Raw genomic sequence first — 23,670 nt, forward strand, 5'->3', positions numbered from 1 at the left:
CTGCCCATTTTTTGACTTGATTATTTGTTTTTTGGGTGTTGAGTTTGAGAAGTTCTTTGTGGATACCAGCCCTTTATCTGTAGTGTCATTTGCAAATATAATCACCCATTCTGTGTGTTGCCTCTTTGATTTGTTGACTGTTTCCTTTGCTTTGCAGGAGTTTTTATCTTGATGAAGTCCCAAAAGTTCATTTTTGCTTTTGTTTCACTACCCTTTGGAGATGGATCTTGAAAGAAGTTGCTGTGGCCAATGTCAAAGAGATTACTGCCTACGTTCTCCTCTAGGATTTTGATGGATTCCTGTCTCACACTGAGGTCTTTCATCCATTTTGAGTTTATCTTTGTGTATGGTGTTAGAGAATGGCTGAGTTTCATTCTTCTGTGTATAGCTGTCAAATTTTCCCAGCACCATTTATTGAAGAGACTGTCTTTTTTCATTGCATATTTTTTCCTGCTTTGTCGAAGATTATTTGACCATAGAGTTGAAGGTCCATATCTGGGGTCTCTATTTTGTTCCATTGATCTATATGTCTGTTTTTATGCCAGTACCATGCTGTCTTGGTGATCACTGCTTTGTAATATAGCTTGAAATTGGGCAACATGATGACCCCTGCTTTGTTTTTCTTTTTCAGCATTTCCTTTGTGATTCAGGGTCTTTTCTGATTCCATACAAATTTTAGGATTGTTTGGTCCAGCACTTTGAAAAGTGTCATTGGAATTTTAATCAGGGTGACATGGAAGGTATAGATTGCTCTGGGTAGCATAGACATTTTAACAATGTTTATTCTTCTGATCCATGAGCATGGAATGTTTTTCCAACTTTTTGTGTCTTCTTCAATTCCTTTCATGAGTGTTCTGTAGTTCCTAGTGTATAGATCCTTTACCTCTTTGGTTAGGTTTATTCCGAGGTATCGTATGATTTTTGGTGCTATAGTAAATGGAATTGCTTCTCTAATTTCTCTTTCTACAGTTGTGTTGTTAGTTTATAAGAAAGCAACTGATATCTGTGCATTGATTTTGTATCCTGCCACATTACTGAATTGCTGTATGAGTTCTAGTAATTTGGGGGTGGAGTCTTTTGGGTTGTCCACATAAAGCATTATGTCATCTGCGAAAAGAGAGAGTTTGACTTCTTCTTTGCCAATTTGAATACCTTTATTTCTTTTTGTTGTCTGATGGCTGTTGCTAAGACTTCTAGTACTATGTTGAACAACAGTGATGAAAGGGGCATCCTTGACATGTTCCTGATCTTAAGGCTACATCATAATTTGGAAGTTATTATTCATCTGAATTGATAAAACTTTGTTCATCTATATTTAGGGATACCACAAAAGTTAAAAGAAATGGGTCTGAGCCATATATTCTGTTATAGAAAGTTCTTTGAGAAATATTATTAGCTAAGTTGCTAAAATATATACACTAACTCTATCTTAAAATTTGCATATATAGAAGATATATAGATATAAATATGTAAAAGAAATACACATTTACACTATAAACTCTTAACTAAGGTGATTACATGATTTGCCATTCCGACTGAAACATTTCTATGAATTGAAAATGTCTCCATTACATTAAAAACTATACCAGATCAACAGGTATAAACTGGGATATGTGGTCACTCAATTTTTAATAACTGTTACTTCTAAGAAAGGTAATAGAATTTATTTTCTAGTTATCTTAGCATTTTAAAAATAAGAATATACTCCTCTATTGCTTCTACATTTTTAAGTAAATGAAATACAAAAATATTTTTAAATTGTTAGAAATATTGTTTAAAATACAAGTTTGGTTACATTGTGGTTAATAGATCAAATCTTTAACAATGGGGATTAAATGAATTATGATACAAATGTAGGATAAGCTATTGTAAGCTTTAAAAAATTCAATCATGCTTACTTATAAAGCAGTTGTTCATTATATAATATAAATTTAAAAAGCAATATATAAACAATATAGAAAATAGTTGATTCCAAATTAAAATGTGTATCCTAGGAAAAAGGTAACTGATAACTGGACTTAAAAACTTACTTTTGAGTGCATTTTACTTTTCCTGGTTTCCAATATTTTCTGCAGTGTTCATTTATCTGTTTTAATCATTAAACACACACACATATTTTTACTTTACATGGGATAATAGCTGTTAACTGTCTTAATTTTTACCCAGAAGTTTGTTTGGCCCAAACCATTGACCAACTGAAATAATTTACCAACTTCCATAATCTAGAGAAATTTTACTAAAGCACAGGAGAAATAGGGATAGAAGTGTAAACATACATTTCATTATCTGGGCCAAAGACAAGGTATCTACATATCTGACAAGAAGTTTAAGTATATGAAAAGATGTTTATATATTTCTTGTGAAATTCTCTGGTAAAAGGCAGCTCTGAGTTATAATGAGTACATTGCCCTGAAGATTGCTTTCAGAGGCTAGCTCTCCCTTTTAAAATATCCCACTCATTTCAAAGGAATATAGACTGTCAAGGTTGAAACCTTCAACAACATCGCCACACTGTCACTCAACATCTTAACTACTTTATCGAAGAGGAGCTTGTTGCCTTTAGAAATAGTTCATTTAATTTTCTTGAAAGATGTTACAGAAAGAAAGAGCTAAATTTATCTCCTGATAGATTTCTTGTCTTTCTATTATTGAGAAAAGGTTAATCCAACGTCAAATAATTGAAAAGAGATGTACTGTAACACTTTCCCATTTGTCACCCTGAGCATCTCCTCCTGTCCAAGCTAAATATCCTCCATTCCACATAAGAATAGTTTGTTCATTCCATATCCTCTATCTGGAAATATCTTCATTATCATTGTTCAAGATGACCTTCATGTATTGCCTCCCTGACGCTCATGCGCCACTCTGATTCAGTTAGATCTCACATAACTTACTCACATAGCATCCAGCTGTTATTCTTTTCACAGCATTTTCCATGTTGTGTTTTTATTGTAAGTGACTTTTGGATTTTAAACTGTGAGGTCCTAAAGGGCAATGACCATGAGTCTGCTTTTATATTTTTGGTGCAAAAATACTTCACATGTGTTTCAACTTCTGGTGTTGGATTGAATGGACCTTTGAAATGAAAGCAAACCTGGAAAAGCAAACCATGAATACAATTTAATCCCTCAACAAAAACAATGTGCCTTTCCTTCTGGAAATGTGTATCCCCAAAAGACAGCATTTAACGTTTGAAGTTTTCTCTCAAGGGTGCCTGGGTGTCTGGGTCGCTTAAGTGTCTGACTCTTGATTTCAACTCAGGTCACGATCTTGGATCCTGAGATGGAGCCCCATACATCAGGCTTTGTTCTCAGCAGGGAATATTCTTGAGGATTCTCTCTCTCTCCCTCTCCCTCTGCCCCTTCCTGCCCTCAAGTAATAAATAACTTAAAAAAAAAAAAGATGTTCTCTCACCCCTCCAAATTACAAGTGCCCTTACTGGGCAAAGTTGGCATTAAGCTCTAAAGACCATCACCAAATTATCACAGCATCTTCATTTCCCAAGCCTGCCACTCAAAAACAAGGTGAATTTCTTTTACCCTTTTGGATTCCGTTGTCCTCACCACTCTGATTAAAACTGTCTGGATGACCTTTCAACATTTCACCTCCTCCAGCTCACATAACATAAACTAATAACCAAATTGAACATGGATTTATTTGGTCTATCATTTCTGTTCTGGTGTATATTTCTCAGCTTCATTGTTCCCAGTGACATGCTTCCAAGAAAGTATTGAAAGTTGCTTTTGAGGTGAAAGTAGTTCTGAAACAAGCTTAGGAAAAAGAAATCTAATTTTTAGAACTCAAAAGAAATATGAGTGATGCCAGGTATAGATGATGGCTTATATTCAAGGCTTAAACCAGTGAGTATTCATATTCTGAGATTCTTCAGAGACTTAGCATTCGCCTTTTCACAGAGATCCTCATTTAGGAATATGCCATAGAAAGAGACCAGTGTGAGATCCCAGAGTGCCCGGGGAAAATGTATCTAGTTACAGGGGCTTTTTAATCCATGCCAGTGATTTATCAATACAGCCTAACCAAACGCTTTATTAATTCAGAAGGTGTCATGATTTTAATTTATCTTATATCTTTTATTGCCCAGGCCAAATACTTTACTAATCATCACATGTGTTTCAACGATTGAAGCATACATTAAAATATTTGACAGGCTGCCCATTAATCTACACATTGTGGCCCACTGTGCACTTTGCTGATGGAATTTCACATTTTATAGACCCATCTTTGAATTTTGATGATTTGGTTCAATATTGTTAGCAGAGAACTTGCCTTCTTGGGAATGTATTGCCCATTAAAAGCAACATGCTAGGGTGACTGGAATGTGTTTTGATTTAACAATTGAGTTTATAATTGTATACACTTCAGTAACCACAGAGCTTCCTCTGCTGAAAGGGACTTTGGCTCCTGTGTATTTATGTTGTAAAAGAGCTTTCTTTCTTCTATTTTTAGACCCCAAAATGATGCAAAATCTGCTTAAAGACCAAATGAATAATATTTATAGATAGTTTGGGGGGCACCTGGGTGGCTCAGTTGTTAAGCGTCTGCCTTCGGCTCAGGTCATGGTTCCAGGGTCCTGGGACCCACATCGGGCTCCCTGCTCTGCAAGAAGCCTGCTTCTCCCTCTCCCACTCCCGCTGCTTGTGTTTCCTCTCTTGCTGTGTCTCTCTCTGTCAAATAAATAAATAAAATCTTTAAAAAAATTTATAGATAGTTTGGAACACATCTTTTTTTTTTCCTTTTTAAGAACATAATATCTCAAATCTTATGGTGCCTGGGTGGCTCAGTTCGATTAAGTGTCTGACTCGATTTTGTCTCAGGTCATGATCTGAGTAGTGAGATGGAGGCCGTCATTGGGATTCATGCTCAGCATGGAGTTGGCTTGAGATTCTCTCTCTCCCTCTGCCTTTCGCTGCCACTCACTCTCTCTCTAAAATAAATAAATAAAATCTTAAGAAAAAAATATATAATATCTCAACTTTTACCATGAGATGTTAAATAAAGTAATCATTAGGATCTAGAAGTCAAAAAGAAAGGGAAAGCTTAGGATAAAATCCTGAAAACAGACTCTAAAAGATTCTAGGTGCTAGATTCACACCATCATTGACATTATTAGCTATCTTCACTATATTGCTGGGTAAATTCAGGAACTACACAACAACCAAACTAAACCAAACCAAAACAAACAGCTTTATTTGACTTTTTTTTCCCCAATTGTGATGCCTATTGAAATTTTGCATTTCCCTCAGTCACTTTAATCTAGAATCAATATAGCCTTAATCTTGCATATCAGCCAACAGGGAATGACCTCCATAATGTGCATAAATATTTATTCAACAGATATTTCTTGAGCTCCCTACTATGTATTCATCATTTGGTAAGATACACTGCCCTCAAGGCAGTGGTGCGAAGACACACATGAGAAGTTGAGAAACATAAACAATGTATCAGAAGTCAGAGTATGAATTTTTCAGCAAATTTAGTGTAGCGCAAAAGGCAACACAGAGGTTGAGGAAAATTAGTATCAGCAAAGGATTATTAAATGTATCTACTGTGCATTTTGAGTTCAGGTTAAGCTGCAGGCAAATCACAGCCCTGGAATCACAGCACTATGGGACTTGGAGAAGGCTTTAAAATTTCCCATTGCCTCAGTTCTCTATATGTTGGATTTATGCAACGGATCACTAATCTGACTTCACAGATTATTGGCAAGAGTAAAGGATAAGAAAGACACTGTGAATACAGTGTCTGTTAAATATCAGATACCCAAGAGTAACTTTGGTGATAAGTATGTGACTTCATTAATTAATGCTATTACTAAAAATGTAATAAAAATGGTTAATAAAATATCTGTATAGTCAAATGATGTTCTGTGGAAGAGATGGGCCTCATTTGGGTCTTGAAAGGACAGACAGGTTGCTTAGTGAAATAAAGGTGAGTATGCCCAAGAGGGGAGTAAAATCATAAGTGAAGGATGAGAAGTAATACAGAGCACAGTGTATGGAGCATGGAGAGTGTATGGGTTTATTGGAGATGTCTGGTTCTATGATATAGTGGACTTATTCTAATAATGTGGGCTATCCCAAAATGGGAGGGGTCTATACAGCACACTCAACTTTGCAGGTTGTCATTTTTCCAAATTTGGACTCAGAACATGCTGGTGCATTAGCAGGTTTCAGATGAATTACAAACCCTTAATTGTTAACAACAGTTAATATGCTGACATTTCTGATAATCCAATTAAAAATTGAAAGAATTAGGATCAAGATATAGGATTTTCTCATATAATCCTACTAAATTACTATTAGAATTATAGCAGAGGAAGTAAAAAGGAATAAACCAGGTATTTGAATGAAGTTGAATTTAGACACAGAGGTTGGGAACATGGAGGTCTGGGGATAGGACAACTACTTTTTATTATTAAACATTATGTTTCATTTGAATCTATCATTTTTATAAAAAATCACTAACAAAATAAAGAAGTTTTCTTCATAATAATGTTATATATGGTTTTATTGAGGAAAAGTTATAGCCAGTTATGAAATGTAATTAATAAACCTGAATATGTTATGAAATGAAATGTAATGAATGTTAGTCAGTTATGAAATGTAATGAATAAACATGAATATGTCCATAGAAGAGGATCTCATGATTGCTTATCATTCCTGTGTGTCACAAAAGAAAAAAAAAGTCAATTAAGACTCTGGTTTATAACAACATCCCATACAGTCATCATATATCCTGAAAGCATGAAAAATGCTTTTCCTTTAGTATACAGTTTTTCCACCATAGCCGTGAAGAGCATTATGTAACAATATTTTTGGTAGGAAAAATTCTAGACTTCATGGTTTTATCTTGCTTCTTCAAAACAGAATCATTTACATGTCACTACTCTTAGGTCCTTGAAAGATATTTTCCCTTCATGCTCATCTATATTCACAGCATTATATTAGGGAATATTCACACACACACACACACACACACACACACACACACACACACACACAACTCTCTTTTAAAAGGAAACTTATACCTAAGTCCCTAAAATTATAGAGACATCCTTACTATTTTATCATATATTTTAGGCCATGGTTTCACAAACTGTATAGCAATAATGTGAGGGTTCTTCATTAAACTAGTGAACAAATAAGCATGTCAAAAATTTTTAAGCACGTGCTAAATGTTCAACATATTGTACCATGTGCCTCACCTCTGAATAGATATGGTTGATGACAGACCATTAAGAATATTTCCTAGTTCAGAGGAATTCTTAATCTCAGGAAACAAACTGAGGGTTGCTGCAGTGGTGGGGGGTGAGAGGGATGGGGTGGCTGGGTGATAGACATTGGGGAGGGTATGTGCTATGGTGAGTGCTGTGAATTGTGTAAGACTGATGAATCACAGACCTGTATCTCTGAAACAAATAATACATTAACATAACATAATAATAAAAAAAATTTAAAAAATACGATTCAAACTAAAAAAAAAAGATAGTAAAAAGGGAAAAATGAAGGAGGGGAATCAGAGAGGGAGATGAACCATGAGAGACTATGGAGAGGGGAGGGGGCTTGGGGGATGGGTTAGCCTGGTGATGGGTATTAAAGAGGGCACGTATTGAATGGAGCACTGGGTGTTATACGTAAACAATGAATCATGGAACACTACATCAAAAGCTAATGATGTAATGTATGGTAATTAACATAACATAATAAAATTAAATTTAAAAAAAAGAAATACATTAAAAAAAGAATATTTCCTAGTTCAAAATCCAATAGAGTTTATTTGGGTATGCATCATTATATAAACACACAAAAAATTAATCTTTCCCTCCTTCCTAACTGCCACTGACTATCTGCTGGTGTCCTAAACCTGACTCAGTCTCAGTCTATTCAAGTTCATCCCTAAGCACAAAACTTCTTAAATGCAAATTTTGTCAGTCTCCTGCTCAAAATCTTCAATTTCCCAGAGTTCTTAATTGCATGAATCTGGCTAGCTTGACCACAAATAATTGAGTATAAGTATTAGATACATAACAGAATAAGTGGAGGAGACTGAAAAAAGATGGATAGGATAATAGGTGTAAACGAAAGTTATTCTGCAAGATGAGAAGCAGGCAGTGCCATATATACCGTTTTTTAGAGGTATGGAAATTTATATCCATGACATTGGCACATATATTCCCCTGTCTCTTGCTACAAATGGAATAGAACTGGTGGAGAAGTATTCCACTGAGACTCCAGGTCTTCTGAGCTACAACCCAGTTCTAGAGGGCACAGGTTTCTTGACTGGTCTGTCGGTGGCAAAGTAACTCACCTATTCCAACATTTTCCCACCTATGGCTAATGAGAGACATCCATTCTCTCAGGGTGACATGGCATACATGAGACAGAGGTGGTTTTGGTAGATCCCTCAATAGAGATACTGGTATTCAAGAATTCCAGGATGATATTCCAAGGCAGTAAATCAAATGCCTGTTGATGAGGGGTTATGGTAGAGACTCCAGAACTAGATTCCAGCTCAGCCAACATTAATCCACTCCAAGGATTTCTACTATAAAATCTGGTAGGACTCCCATCAGGCTCTGCAAAGACTTATTTCTCAGCAGCCACCTTCTATTCCTGAGTCCTTACAGACTGTGAATACTCAGGCAAAATTCCACTATGCCAGACGGACTCCTGAAGAAACCAGAGGTACTGTACCCTAGACATGTTAGATCAGCTACTTGAACTTCTAGCCACCTCTGAATTAGGGTACCAAAGATAAGAATAAAACTTCCTGCATATTTACTGTACATAGTCATCTTCTCTGTTCCATTAGCAGCAAGAGGAACTGATCCAGGGTTATATTAGCTAACTCTGTCTCTGTGCCTGATCACCACTGCTGAGGTCTTGGGCTGACACAGCTGCATCTAACAAGTAGCCATCCACACATCCTTTGGGAATTCATTCAGGATGTTTTTTTTTTGGGGGGGGGTGGCTTTTTCTGGCTGCATTTCTAGTAGCTAGTATGTCAGTATTCTAGCTGGTATGTCATCATTGCTATTGTACTAACCTGCAGCCATCAATATTAGTAATACAATGGCTGTGAATCCCAAACACCATGATATCTTTATGTTGTTATATTGACAATCACAACCCCTGTTTGGTGGGTCCATTTGGTCAAGTCAAAAAGGATCTCTCTGCGTGCATTTCTTCTATTGCATGACATGGCAGTAGCTTCCCCCAATACTATACATAATGGAAAAGAGATCCCCAATTAGGAGGAGCAGCTAGATGATAGAAACCAGAAGGAGTTAATGAATCAGTGAATTCTTTGACTCCAGTTAGCCACTGCTATTCTGCATGGAGCACTGGGTGTTATATGCAAACAATGAATCATGGAAAACTACATCAAAAACTAATGATGTAATGTATGGTGATTAATAAAACATAATAATAAAAAAATGACTTCTTGACTCTCCAGTGCTTTCACACGAAGGTGAAGCCCCTTTGAGTAGCCTTTAAGTCTCTTCCTACTGTATGTGTGGCTTATCTCTCCAATCTGAAGGGCATTTTAACCATGGGCTATGGAATTGTCTATATTTTATAATAATGTATTTGGTGAAAATTATTGGACAGTGATGTATTTTTCAGCTTCAAGCAATGTCTTTAATATTTTCTTGATCATATCACATAATTTCCCTTTTAAGAGTGTCAGTTATATCTCCATATGTGAGAAATTGGTATACAGTTTAATACACATGAACCCAGGAAAAATGGAGTTTTTTTCCAAAGTAGTAAGATGACTGGTACCAGCAGAGTGATATTTCTTACCTGGCAAAAAATGAAGTGCAGTATGAACATGATAAGGTCAAAGTGAAAGTGAAGACCTCATTAGTTTAGAAAAAAGGTAGGGACAAAACAGACATGTAGGAAAGCTTGAGGACTAACATTCAATTCTTAATTGACTCTCAGTAAGATAAATTCAAAGAAGTTTTACTAGGTAGAATGAGCCATGACTGCTCAGAGTGATATTTTTAGTTCCACAGAAGCATTCCAAGTTTGGAGCGAAACGAACAAAGATATTTAGAATGGGAATCAATTTCCTAATCCTTATTATCATTATATATTCTTAGTCATTTCATTTCCAACCTCAAGCAAGGGACTTTGAGAAGTTCTGGTGTTTCCAACCTAAACTTTCCTAGATTCACTAAAATTAAAAAAAAAAAAGTTTCTGAAAAGGAGTTATTCATTCTTCTGTCATCTCAAAATTCCCTGTGTGGCTCTATTATCCAGCTATTTCATTCTGCTTTGTAACATAGTTGTTACAATTCTGACCCAACCTTATTTTCTAGCATTTTTTCTCATTTAAATGTAGATAGCAATCCTGATTTAATAGAGTTTTGATGAGATCAATTTTGGTGATCTGTGTAAAGCACCCAGCACACTGCCTTGTACATAGTAGGGCCGATGATTCTGTTTCCAACCTCTTCCTACTTGATTCTTGTTTACAGATATCCCCTTGATGGAAGATACAAAGTCATATGCTACACTTTGTCCACTGTATGAGTCAAAATAGTGTCTTGCTGATTGGAGGAATTCTAACCTGTACCAATGGCAGAATTTTATAAATAAGGAATTTGAGGCCCAAAGTCATAAACAAGCTGGTCTAAAATGACTTGACATACCAATGGCAGAACCACGTCCTAATTATATCTTTTTCTGTCATCCAAGTAATTGTTTTTATTAATGAATTAATTTATTAAAAATATTGATAACTCCTATAACCGTATCTCTTTTCTTTGTTGTCTCAGTAACATCTTGTAGGCAAGGGAGTATTCTAGTTCCTTATCAAGAATTATTAGTTACTTTAGTAATACTCATGGGCCCTAGCATGTGATGGAGTTCTTTTCCTGACTTCCATTGGTTGACTAGTTTAAATTTATATGATTCATACCTAGGTCACCACAATAATATTAGAAGTAATGAGTAATTGTAGGTATTTAGTAGGAAAGCACAGAATTACCTTGTTCTGACAGTGTTACACAATTAGATATCAGTGTTTGTCTTTCCAACTAATACCGAAAGCCATGTTTATATAATTACTTTTACCTGCCTTGAACAGGATTTATTTAAATATCTTGATGTTTCAGTCTCTTCATCTGTGCCTGAAAAACACACACAATTCCATCAGATGGTTGAGAGAAAAATTGTTAAATCGTGTGTTTTACAACCCTACTACTGTGTAGAGATCACTGTATATGGTCAGTTGATGGTCATGCCCTTCTTCTTCCCAAATTAGCTTCGTTAGGCTGGCTAGGTTTCCTGTCACTACAGAAAGGTTGGAAGAGTTAAGAGGTGAGCTTCAAAGTGATTGCAACTTGAGGATCCATTGCCCAAACGTCACAAAACCAAAATAAGTACTTTTCTGCACTAAGTATTATCTGTAGCATATTTGCACACCTGATATAAACTAACTTTCTAAGACACATGTCTGCTTCTTTTGTTCTCTCCTAGATGGTGCCTACCACTGTTGTGTCACAGAGATAAGTACAGTGAATCTTTCTAGATGTAATTTCATCATGGGTTTTTTTCCTTATCCATTATCAAAAAGAAAAGAAAAAAGAATCACCATTAACTTTAGAATAATGAGTTAATTTTATAAAGTCAGGGAAAATATTTATTTACGTGATAAATAAATTAAGGGGTATGTAGAGAAAATCACACCACTGAGATCAAAGGAGTAGAAAATCTCTTCATTTTAAGGTGGTTTTTGTCAATTCCACAGGTAAGTCTCAGGAACTGGCTTTAAAAGATTGGTAGACAGATGGGAGCACCTAGGTGGCTCAGTGGGTTAAGCATCTGACTTCAGCTCAACTCATGATGTCAGGGTCCTGGGGTCCTGGGACCCAGCCCTAAGTTGGGCTCCATGCTCAATGGGGAGCCTTCTTGTCTCTCTCTCCCTCTGCCCCTACCCCCACTCGTGGCCTGTCTCTCTCAAATAAAGAAATAAAATCTTTAAAAAAAAAAGATGGATAAACAGATGAATGAATAAAGATTCATTCCATTATTCATACATTTGCACAAATATATATGAGAATATATATATGAATAATGGAATGAGTATATATATGAATAATGGAATATTATTCAGCCATAAAGAAGAATGAGACCTTGCCATTGGCAACAAATGGATAGAGCTAGAGGGTAACTTAAATAAATCAGTCAGAGAAAGACAAATACCACACGATTTCACTCCTATGTGGAATTTAAGGAACATAACAAAGAACAAAGAAAAAAAAAAAGAGACAAACCAAAAAACAGATTTTTTACTAGAGAGAACAAACTGGTTGTTGCCAGAGGGATGGTGGGTGGGAGGATGGGTGAAATAGGTGATGGGATTAGAAATACACTTGTGATGAGCCTTGAGTAGAATTGTTGAGTCACCATACTATATGCCTATAATTATGTAGCACTGTATGCTAACTCTATTGGAATTAAAAAAAAATGGATAGACAAATTACAGAGCCCTGGCCAAAACCATGCAATAACCTATTACTTCCATACTTATGTATGGAAGAATTCCATCTTCCAAAATAAAATGCCAAGCATGCATCAATGTCTGTTTCATGAATTAACATGGCTTATCACTGCACTTGAATGGTAAATGTGTCACAGATCTGCTTTGTTTGTCCCATGCTGAAGTGTAACTTGATGTGGTCTGTCAAAGGTTTGGCCAGAAGAGAATGAAGGTGAAATATCTATCATATATTAAACCCTGTAAAGACTTTCTGGTTACTCCCGAGGGGCTTGGAGTTAAACAGGCTCATCCTTCACAATTGAGAGTCAAAGTAAAGCTACCCAATTTCTGCTTCTTATGAACCTCATTATTTACTTTTAAAGGTTGACCTTAATTTTATTTTATTATTATTACTATTATTATTATTAATTTTTTAGAGAAAGAGAGTGTGAACAAGGAGAGGCAGAGGGAGAGGGAGAGAGAAGTTTAAGCAGGCTCCATGCCCCAGCTCCGAACCCTATGCAGGACTCAATCTCATGACCTTGAGATCATGACCTGAGCCAAAATCAAGAGTCAAAAGCTCAACTGACTGAGTCACCCAAGTGCCCCAAGGATGATCCTATTAATCTATGAGTTTATTTTCTCCAACAGTCCCATTTCGCCCTGCTAAATATTTAATAGACACAATTATTTTAATAAGGTGTATACTGAAATATTGGGAAATAACTAAAATATCTTACAAAAATATAGCAACTAAACAAAATGATGGCATGCCCACTCCAAGGTATATTATAAACCATTGGTAAAGATATACATAAAGACAACAGCATGCCATCAAAAAACTTTAATGTTAAGTGAAAGAAAGAGGTATGCTAAGTGATTTTTTGTATGCTAAGTGAATATAGTTGTACATGACAAAAAACATAAATTCATACTAGCAACAAAAAAGATTTTTAAAATGTATTTTCTTTATTTATATTCTTTTTAAATATATTTTGCATATACATGTGTGTTTATGATATTATAATTGAGAAATTATTGAGGTGTCTCGGTGGCTCAGTGGGTTAAGCTTCCAAATCTTGGTTTTAGCTCAGGTCATGATCTCAGGGCTGTGAGATCAAGCCCCATATTGGGCTCTGCACAGCATCTGCTTGTCCCTCTCCCTCTTCTCCTCTCCCCACTCATGCACTCTCTTTCTTTCTCTCTTTCTAAAATAAATAAATAAAATCTTTAAAAAAATAATTAGAATTGAGAAATTATTGCCTTTTATCCAAAAGATAGAAAGCATGGCTCTGAATTTTTAAAGAAAATCTACAACTAATCTTCCTTATAATTTACCCCTCTGCATTCTTGAGTTCAAATTTTTCTTTTATTTTTGAAAATTGTTTTTTTTTCTTTGTTTTTGTTTAGTTTGGTGTCTTTTTTTTTCTTTTTGTATGCAATTTTATTTGTTGTTTTTGAGGTGGGGGCATATAATTTATAATCACTGACTTCCACAAGTCACCAAATGCTTCTTTTTTTTTTAAGATTTTATTTATTTATTTGACAGAAATAGAGAGAGAGAGCACAAGTAGGCAGAGAGGCAGGCAGAGGAAGAGGGAGAAGCAGGCTCTCCGCCGAGCAGGGAGCCTGATGCGAGACTCGATCCCAGGACCCTGGGATCACGACCTAAGCTGAAGGCAGTCACTTAACCAACTGAGCCACCCAGGCGCCCTCACCAAATGCTTCTTATAAGCTAGTGTTTTAAGTTCCTTCTGGACATATTTAGATGTAAAACAAAGCTTTACCTATGAATTCCATACCGAAATTTCAATTTGAGCAACACTGATCCTAATTACATTTCTTCTTATGCATAATGATTCTCTATGCAACCTCCCAAACTTCCCGTTTTTTTTTCCTCTGTAGTGTAAAGTCATAATCACCCTCTGACATATTAAATATTTTACTTATTTTTTTACAACATAAATGATCTAACAGTGTGTTTTTAGTTTCTTTTTTAAAAAATGTTATTGTTTGTTGTATCTGCAGTGCCTACCATATATTCTACATTCAATAAATGATTGGATGGCTGAATGAGGAGAAATGGAAAGAGAACAAAGTCGTTAATTAGGAACAAAAGAGTGAAACATTAATGTCTATCTGCACACCTTCGTGAACTTTCTAGAAATGAGGTCAGAGGCATATAGTTCGAGTTGTCCCTCGAGGTTTCTATGTTGTTTACCAGGTTTGCTGCCTGGGAAAAGAGAAAATTACACTTTTCCTTCAAATTGGGTATGGCCATGGGACTCCATGGCTCAGAAGAGATGCATGGAAGTGATATATGCCACTATTAAAGTGACACTTTAATAATGCATAGCTGCCACATTCCCTTTCTCTTGTCTCAGCTGTCATGGAAACACAGAGATGAGTATCCATCATCCAGGGCCCTGAGTGAAGACAGCATAGAGCAGAGTCCACCCTGTTGACTTGAGATGGACATGCCACATGAATGTGACATTAACCTTCATGGCTTCATGCTGATTTGTTATAGTATCTGCACCTCAATCCAATCTTCACCATGGTCTGCATCTTTTGTAACTAGAATCTTTCACATAACAGGCACAGAATGAGCATTCTTTCAATGAAAAGGAAGGATAGAAGAATGGAAGGGAGGTAGGAAGGAAGGGGGGAAGGAAGGAAAGAAAGAGAGAAGTTGGAGAACAAGGCAGGGATGAGTGAAATGTTCTCATCCACATCACGCTAAGCCCTTGAACTTTTCCAGAACAAAAGAAGTCAGAAGCACAAAGCTTAGTATCATATATGTGACTAAGAATAAATGTTGAAATTAAATGATGCATGTCCAATGATGGATCTTAACAATCTTAGTTAAGAATGAAATACATGTTAATAAACATATATTGCATACTATTATGCACTGGGACCTATTCTGGGTTCTCTAAATAAGTATATGTTAATTAATGTATTAATTTCTATATGCAATTTATTTTAGGATTTAATTACTAAAACATTACTTATTTAATTTTTATTAAATTATTTAAATAACATTTTATTTTATTTTATGATTTAATTTAGATTTATTTTATTTAAATTCTCTGTCGTGGATGAAGTAGACTACAGAGGGGCAGTGGCAGAATCAGAAATACCAGGGGCAATTGCTTGGGCTAAGTATGAATAAATATGCTTCCTAAGATAAGACAACATGGGCTCCAGTCTGAGCTCCACTACTTATAAATTCTATAACTTAGGGCACATTGTTTGACTTAGCTGAGCCTTATCAATAAAATTAGAATAATAATTATTCCTATCTTGTAGTTTTAATGACCCAAATAAATACATCTATATAGGCCTTAGCCAAATGTATGGAAGTTTTAATAGATGCTCTCTCCTTTGTTTTTGTTTGTTTTTACTTCTTGAGCCATCAAGTTAAAACTATAAAGTGGGTATTATATTTTTTAAAGATTTTTTATTTATTTATTTGACAGAGAGAGACACAGCAAGAGAGGGAACACAAGCAGGGGGAGAGGGAGAAGCAGGCTTCCTGCTGAGCAGGGAACCTGATGTGGGCCTGGATCCCAGGACCCTGGGATCATGACCTGAGCTGAAGGCAGACACTTAATGATTGAGCCACCCAGGCACCCTATAAAGTGGGTATTATTGTATGTCACTTACATAAAAGAATAACTGAAGCTTTGATAAATTATGTAACTTTTCCAAGGGGAGAAGAAAGGAGATGAAGCTGTGATAGATACTGGAAGCCCAAGATTTGCTTACTGTGATAGGCACTTCCTGGCTGCTCTTATATAAATCCATGAAGCAATAAATATTGGGAAAGCATGCTTCTTTTGCATCACTATGTTAGAGAGTCTATGACATGGGCCATGTGGGAGAGTACCCATCACATTATCTAGACACACATGGAAGCACAGACAATGAGAACTAAGCCATGAAATTAGCACACAATTAATAAGCATGGAGATGGACAAAATTCACCTCAGAGAAAAAATACTCCCTAGGTGCACAGTTGGGTGAGCAAGATCATAATCATCCTAGTAAAGCCTGTGTCAGTCATAAAGTCTGTTCAGCCATAGAGATTTCTGAAAGAACCAGAGAGACACGTATCAGCACTTCCTATCCAGAAGTTTCCAGGAATGTTGGTCTTTTGACTAAAGCTCCATTCCTTCCAAGCCTTACAGCAACACATGAGGAGATAGAAATGGCAGGCTGACAGGTGTGCCAGGGGCCTTCAGGGAGAGAAGGATCTAGATCTTGCCCCAAGCTTTCTAGTTCACAGAACCTGAGAGTTTTCATTACAATTTATCCATTTATTTTACTTTTTTTTAAAGATTTTATTTATTTGAGAGAGAGAGAATGAGAGATAGAGAGCATGAGAGGGAAGAGGGTCAGAGGGAGAAGCAGACTCCCTGCTGAGCAGGGAGCCCGATGTGGGACTCGATCCCGGGACTCCAGGATCATGACCTGAGCCAAAGGCAGTCGCTTAACCAACTGAGCCACCCAGGCACCCATTTATTTTACTTTTAGATTTATATCCTATGTGCTTCTTTTGCATGAGACAGCCTTCAAATCCACTCCATTTTAAGACACTTATGAATCAAGCTCCTACATCTGCAAGGCAAAAGGCCAGACAGCTTTTCTGTGATACATAGTGGCCCTTCATCAGCCAGCATTTTCCTAGTGACACTCCTCATTTGTTGAAAGTTTACTGCAAAGTTTTTGAGCTAGTAGAAGACATATTATCTGATGCTGTTCCTATCATTGTGGTTAAAGAAAAGTAATACTGTTAAGGAACAGTATATTTATATAAACATATTATTATGTTATATGGTACATATATAGGTACATATATAATTATGGTGTTTCATGCACACATGTATGTACATATTTATGACTATGTGTATATGCACATATTTGTATATGTATACATGCATACATACATACACAGGTGTACATGTATTTAGTTTTTATTTTTATCAATTACCTATTAGTGTTTAACATACCAAAAACTTAATGGCTTAAAGCAGCACACACTCATCTTCTCACAGTTGTTTTCGAGATCATTTGTCTGGTCATGGCTTAACTGCGTCCTCTACTTCAAGGTTACACAGTCAAGGAAACAGAAAGGGCTGTGGTCTCAGCACCAGGCTCAATGGGCAAAGGATTTCTTTTAAGTTCATTCATGAAGTTGTTGGCAAGATTCAATTTCTTGCAGGATGTTGGACTGCGGACCTCAGTTGCCTGCTGGCTGTTGGCTGGAAGCCACCTTTACTGCTTTCTTCATGTGGGACTCTCCAACAGGACAGTCTACTTTTTCAAAGTTAGCAAGAGAAAGAAAGTCAGCTGGTGAGGTAGATATAGTCTTGTTTAACTTAATCACAAAATAATCATTCTATTACTTTTTCCATATTCTATTAGCTGGAAGCAAGTTATTCAACACAAGGGGATTTTACATGTCTGTGAATACCAGGAGACTGGGAATATTGTTGGGGTAGGGTATTTATAAATCTGCCCACTACAGGATATTGTTCCCATATCCATTATTTTATTTATGTTTCTCATAATAACCCTCTGTATCAATTATCATTACGCTTGTTGAAAGATGGAGAGGATAAGGTCCTTAGACTTAAGTGATTTATCCAGAGTCAGGGCACCAAAAAAAGACAGAATCTGGCTTAGACTTCAAAGCCTAGTTCAATTTCCTCGGCAAATATGCCTCATTTTCTGAGCTGGGTTGGGTCACTGTCCAAGAAACATTATCTGATTAAGGGTCTTAATGAATACAAATAAGTTTTATTAATCTAAAGTTTGAGGGCGCCTGGGTGGCTCAGTCATTAAGTGTCTGCCTTCGGCTCAGGTCATGATCCCAGGGTCCTGGGATCGAGCCCCACATCAGGCTCCCTGCTCGGCGGGAAGCCTGCTTCTCCCTCTCCCACTCCCCCTGCTTGTGTTCCCTCTCTCACTGTGTCTCTCTCTGTCAAATAAATAAAAATCTTAAAAAAAATAAATAAATAAAAAATAAAATAAAGTTTGATCAGTGGCATCCTTGGGTGTTTCTTCTTTTGATCTTTAACTGCCTTCAACTTTACTCATTGGAAAATTAAAAATGGAAGAAGAGCCCTGGCTAATTGAAAATTATCACTTCCGCAGACTTTATGGGTTGCCAGAGAACAGGTACTAAGAACACTTGGCAATGGTTATTTCAGCATGTTTGATTGAAGGGTTATAAGCCAAAAAGAACTTATCATCTGGTCAGGGGAAGTAAATTGTCAGACATTCAGAGATCCTCCTTGGACCTAATTAAAGAAGTCAATTCCATTAAGTGAATCAAAATTTACTCAGATCCACTTCATGCCAGGCACTATGGTGAGCACTAATAACACAAAATGAGTGAGAAACAACAAATCTTATCCTTGAGATGGTCAATTTATAGAAAAGAGTGTAAGGAAAGTGACTTTGGCCATCCCTGAAGCAGACTTCTGTGAATACCTAACTTTTCCCAAGGCAAACACTTGTTGCCCCTGGAAACAGAAATCCGGGAAAAAAAAATCTTATCTGTATAATTATGGACCTTCTGAACAGATTTCAGAAGATTCAGCTTAGGTCCTTCCAATCTACCTTCTTCCTCCTGCTTCATCTTCGGGAGCAATTTATATTCTACCCTTTTTTTTGCACCCAAGTTCTTAATGAGAGTTCTTAATGAGAACAGTGAAAAAATTTTAACACTTGCTTTGCTTCTCAAAGGAGATAATAAAAACAAAAGTCTATAGAAACCCCAAAGTTACATCCAAGTTTTTATGTACTTGGCATTACTGAACCTCTTCTAAATATGATTAAGCATTTTTGAATTGAATATGTTTGATGAAGACCATTTTTCAATTGCAACTATTCATTTTCAGAAAAAAAAAGGAAAAGACCATTTGGGTTGTTGCTGTAGAAATGTTCTTATATAAACTATATTTTATGGTATGTAAAATATATATAATGTTTATCATCTGAATTAGCAAATATAAATATAAAGGACAGATAAATATAATAAAATACATAAGTTAAAAGTACTCCTTAATTCAAAGACTTTTGAAGATGAGTTGTATCTTTTGATCTAAAAAAATACTTCCACAAATGACATATTTTTTATAAAGAATCCCCTAATATGGCATAAAAATTAATTTAATAATACTCAATGTCATTACATTGAGATGCCAAGATTAATTAGAAAAGGTGTTTTATCACAAAAACACTATGAACTTTCTCCCCCCTTTTTCATGATGAATTTAAATATGCACTTGATAAAAGACAACAGGGGGAGAAGAAAATTATGTATGCCTTTTTTTGAGAGTGTTATAAAGACAAGCATAATTAACTGCATATTTATTAAGAAATCCTTTATATTTTCTTATTTCTTCTTATGACCAATATGACTTTGTGTTTGTAAAACAAAGCCATTGTTAAGTTTACATAATTGAACAAGAGCCTGTAATTCTATTTATTAAATTAAACAAGAAAGTTTATTCACCTTTTGATATTCACCCATATCTAAATTCCACAGTGTATAACCCAAAGTCTATTAGTTTGGGCTGGGGAGAGAGAGAGGATTATGGGAAAAGTGTATGAATATTGATAATCACTAGGAAGTCAACCATGCAGCCATCATCCGTGGCAGAGTACTCAGTAGTCACCTCATCTGCTCTGATAGCTCCCAAGCACAGAACAAAATCCAAATAGTTCAACTATACATAAGTTTGGTGGAGATGATCGTGGTGCAGTGCCTGCTACTATGTGCTATGTTATCTGGGTATGGTGAGGTCATTCATTGTTTACCAATGAGCCAATTCTCTGCCTTTGCCTCAACCAACTCAGACTGGCTTTGCCTAAGATAGTGGCACCTTCTATCTTAGGGAAGGCAGATACTTATCCTAAACCGAGAAACATTACAGATCTATTGCCACCATGACAATTCCATTGCATTTGGATAGTAATTGACTTAGGAAACAGCATGTAAGTCAGTTCTGGGCAATAAAATGTAAGGTAAAATCTTTGGATTGGATTGGCGGACATGGTGGGAGAAAGTTCTGGGAAATATTTTCCTCTCAGGAAAAAAAAAACAACAACAACTGAAGTTTTGTGACGAGAAAATCCAGTGCCATTTTTCTTCTTGCCTCAAATTGGTATTGGTGTAGGAAGATGTTGCCTGGAGCATAGCATAATTATAACTAAGAGATGACAAGCTAAAAGTTTGAGGATGGGAGAATAATAAAATAGAGACAATTGCTGTACCAAATGTGGATCCTACACTCCGACTTTTATTTGAGATCATTTATTAGATTATCAGCTAAATTTGAAGTTTACTGGACAGATGACCCCTCAAGTATTTTTTTCATTATTTTCAAGTATTTTTCAGTATTGAAATTGTTACAATGTCTGTTTCCTGCTTCTTAAATGTGATGAGATACCCATTTTTAAGCTCCTTATGAGCAGAATTAGCCTTTGATGAAACTTTCCAGTTAGCTAAATTTCCCTTAAGAATCCCTTAATTCCACCTGCCTCCCATCCCATCCTCAGCTCTGGCTCACCTGCATCCTGTTTTCTCCCAGTACCAAGATGCACCCACTCTCTCTCCTTTACCAGAAGCTTTCCTTAGGACAGAAGGATCTGATAGCTTTCATACCCTCTTTAGTGTGAATGCAAACCATTTTTCTTCTCTCAAAATTATTTACACTTTGCTTTCTGTCTCAATGTGGAAAAATATTTTATCTTTAGTATATGAACATCATGAACATAATATCAGTGACTTTTATTTATGAGTATAAAGTTTCATTCAAGAATCCAGAAAGATAAGAAGTTTACTTACCCTACCTACATATGTATGAGGTAAGATGGGCCGTATAAGTGATTCAATCTGAAACTGTTTTTAGATATTTCAATAGCTTCCTGATGAAATAAAGAATTAGTTGTTTGTATTTTAAACAATTAAGATCAATGGATAAATATATAAAAGACATTTATTTTTACTCAAACAAAAAAATTGGGAAAATAGCTTTTACTAAACGTATCTAGATGTGACACCAACAAATATAAATCTTCAGAGAAGCCTGTGTTTCCCTTAATCACGGGATCTCATATTTGGAAATGAGATGATTTGTTCCACAGATTACCCTCTCACTAATTTAGAAGGTTTTTTGTTTGTTTGTTTGTATTTGTTTGTTTTGTTTTTAATATAAAGAAGCTGCCAACTAGTGAATCTGGACTCTGCATAGACATTGCACACTTTATTCCTTTATATTGTCACAATAATCTTGTGAAGTAGTGGTAGCTATACATTACTCAAATGAGAACCTCATGGTTCAGAGAGTTTAATTAGTTTATGATTGTACAACTTGTATCAGAGCTGGAATTCAAACCCATGCCCTGGAACCAAGTACTTCCTACTACCCTTTGCAGTCACATTTTAAAAGCAGAAATGTCCAGGAGGCACCATGGGAATGAGTTTCACAGAATAATAGATTGCATTTAGAGGCCCCTGTTTCCCCCCCCATATATTTAATGATCTATTTTCCCACTGAGTAATTAAACATGTTCCTTGAGGACCAGAATTGTGACTGCACTTTGTGAAGACACTCTGGTACTTGAGGCAGAACCTTGGGAGATCCCCAGGTACATACATGTTCCTCACTTCTTCCATGGGATGAGCATATAAAGGGCTTTAGGATAAGACTGTGCCTTAACACTATTTGTTTCCCAACATAGAGTACAGTGTCTGACCACAGGAACACTGCTCAGTAAATAAATAGTGTGGTAATATCTTCCTGCTCTGTGCTTTTCCAGATCTGAAAGAATTTATATTAGCATGGATCTTTCATTTCCATAATTCCAACCATGCTGTATTTTCTGGCTCAGCCTTCAGAGATTGGCAGAGTTTTGCAGAATGAGCACTACTTAAATAAAGTTGGAGATTAGGGAGGAAATCATCTCATTCCCTTTACCCAGAGCAGTAAACTGACAATCCTCAAAGAGTTGAGATAGGCTTGAAACCCAATATATTGAAGTGAGATATTAGGAAATTATTCTACCTGGAATCCTTTTTGACTTAATGAACAATTAAATTTCATTCTTACTTTGAAATTGCAGAAGTGAATGAGCCCAATTGCTCTGAGCTTCCTTCTTTGGAATATCTTCTAAAGGCTATAATTTAATAGGAAAGTAATTGCATCTTATTGTTGGAGAAATTCTGCCATTGTGGATTATCAGTATGTTTAGTGGAACATTAACCACTGACGACAATAAAGGACATTTGTAAAATGACTTCCCTCAAGAAATTAAAGCTGGGCTTTGCAGAGAAGTAAGCCTTGGTTCAAATATTGTGTTGACACAACTGGAGTGGTGTTTTGGGGCAGTTTCATCTTTCTACTTTTTATTTTCTGTTTCCACAAAGCTACAAGAGTGATATTTACCTCACCAGTAGGCTACAAAGGTTAAATAAGATTATATGCCTATATAGTTGCTAACATAATTCCTAAGACATATGCAATACTTTGCAAATGTTGCTTTTTCACAGTGCTAAATAAAATAACAGTTTGTTGATACTACTTTTTAGTTAGATAGAGATAAGATGACTTGACCGAAAGGTTGCTGACCGTACTGTGTGACCTTGGGAAGTTCACTGAATCTCTTAGAAAACTCAAGTTTCTCATCTGTTGAGGAGAATAGTTACAAATTTTAATGGTTATCAGTAAAATAAAGTTGGTATGTGTCATTTACACAGAACTTGATACACAGTAGTCGTGTAAGGCAGACCTGCTCTTAGCTAAGTGTTATTGTCAAAGACATCACTGGTGACATTGAGAAGCTCACTCTGAAATACATCACATCTTCCTGAGAAACCAGGCTTGGTCTAACAGAAAGGCTCCTGGCCAGGGGGCCATGTTTCCTCCTAGTCCTTTTGACACTGTTCTTTATTGGTGTTTTTGTGATCTGCCTGCATAGTTATTTTAGTCATTATGGTCATTTTAATACTCATAGGTTTATATGGCATGGTTTACTCAAAATTTTAAAAGTGGGTATTTGTCCCCCTTGGAAACATAAAAATCTGAGTTTGTTTCACTGGTTATCTTCTGTCAGATCCTACCATCATATGAAATAATGAAT

General features: G+C 36.0%; 1 pseudogene; it reads right to left on the minus strand.

Annotated features, from left to right (window-relative positions):
* Positions 1-8,354: 8,354 nt before the first annotated feature.
* On the minus strand, positions 8,355-19,162 carry LOC112811381 (sorting nexin-19 pseudogene; annotated as a pseudogene).
* Between the last annotated feature and the right edge of the window lie 4,508 nt (positions 19,163-23,670).

The sequence above is a fragment of the Callorhinus ursinus genome, unplaced genomic scaffold (assembly GCF_003265705.2).
Source record: "Callorhinus ursinus isolate GAN/ISIS: 27379988/994484 unplaced genomic scaffold, GSC_fseal_2.0 scaffold2, whole genome shotgun sequence".
NCBI classification, from domain to species: domain Eukaryota; kingdom Metazoa; phylum Chordata; class Mammalia; order Carnivora; family Otariidae; genus Callorhinus; species Callorhinus ursinus.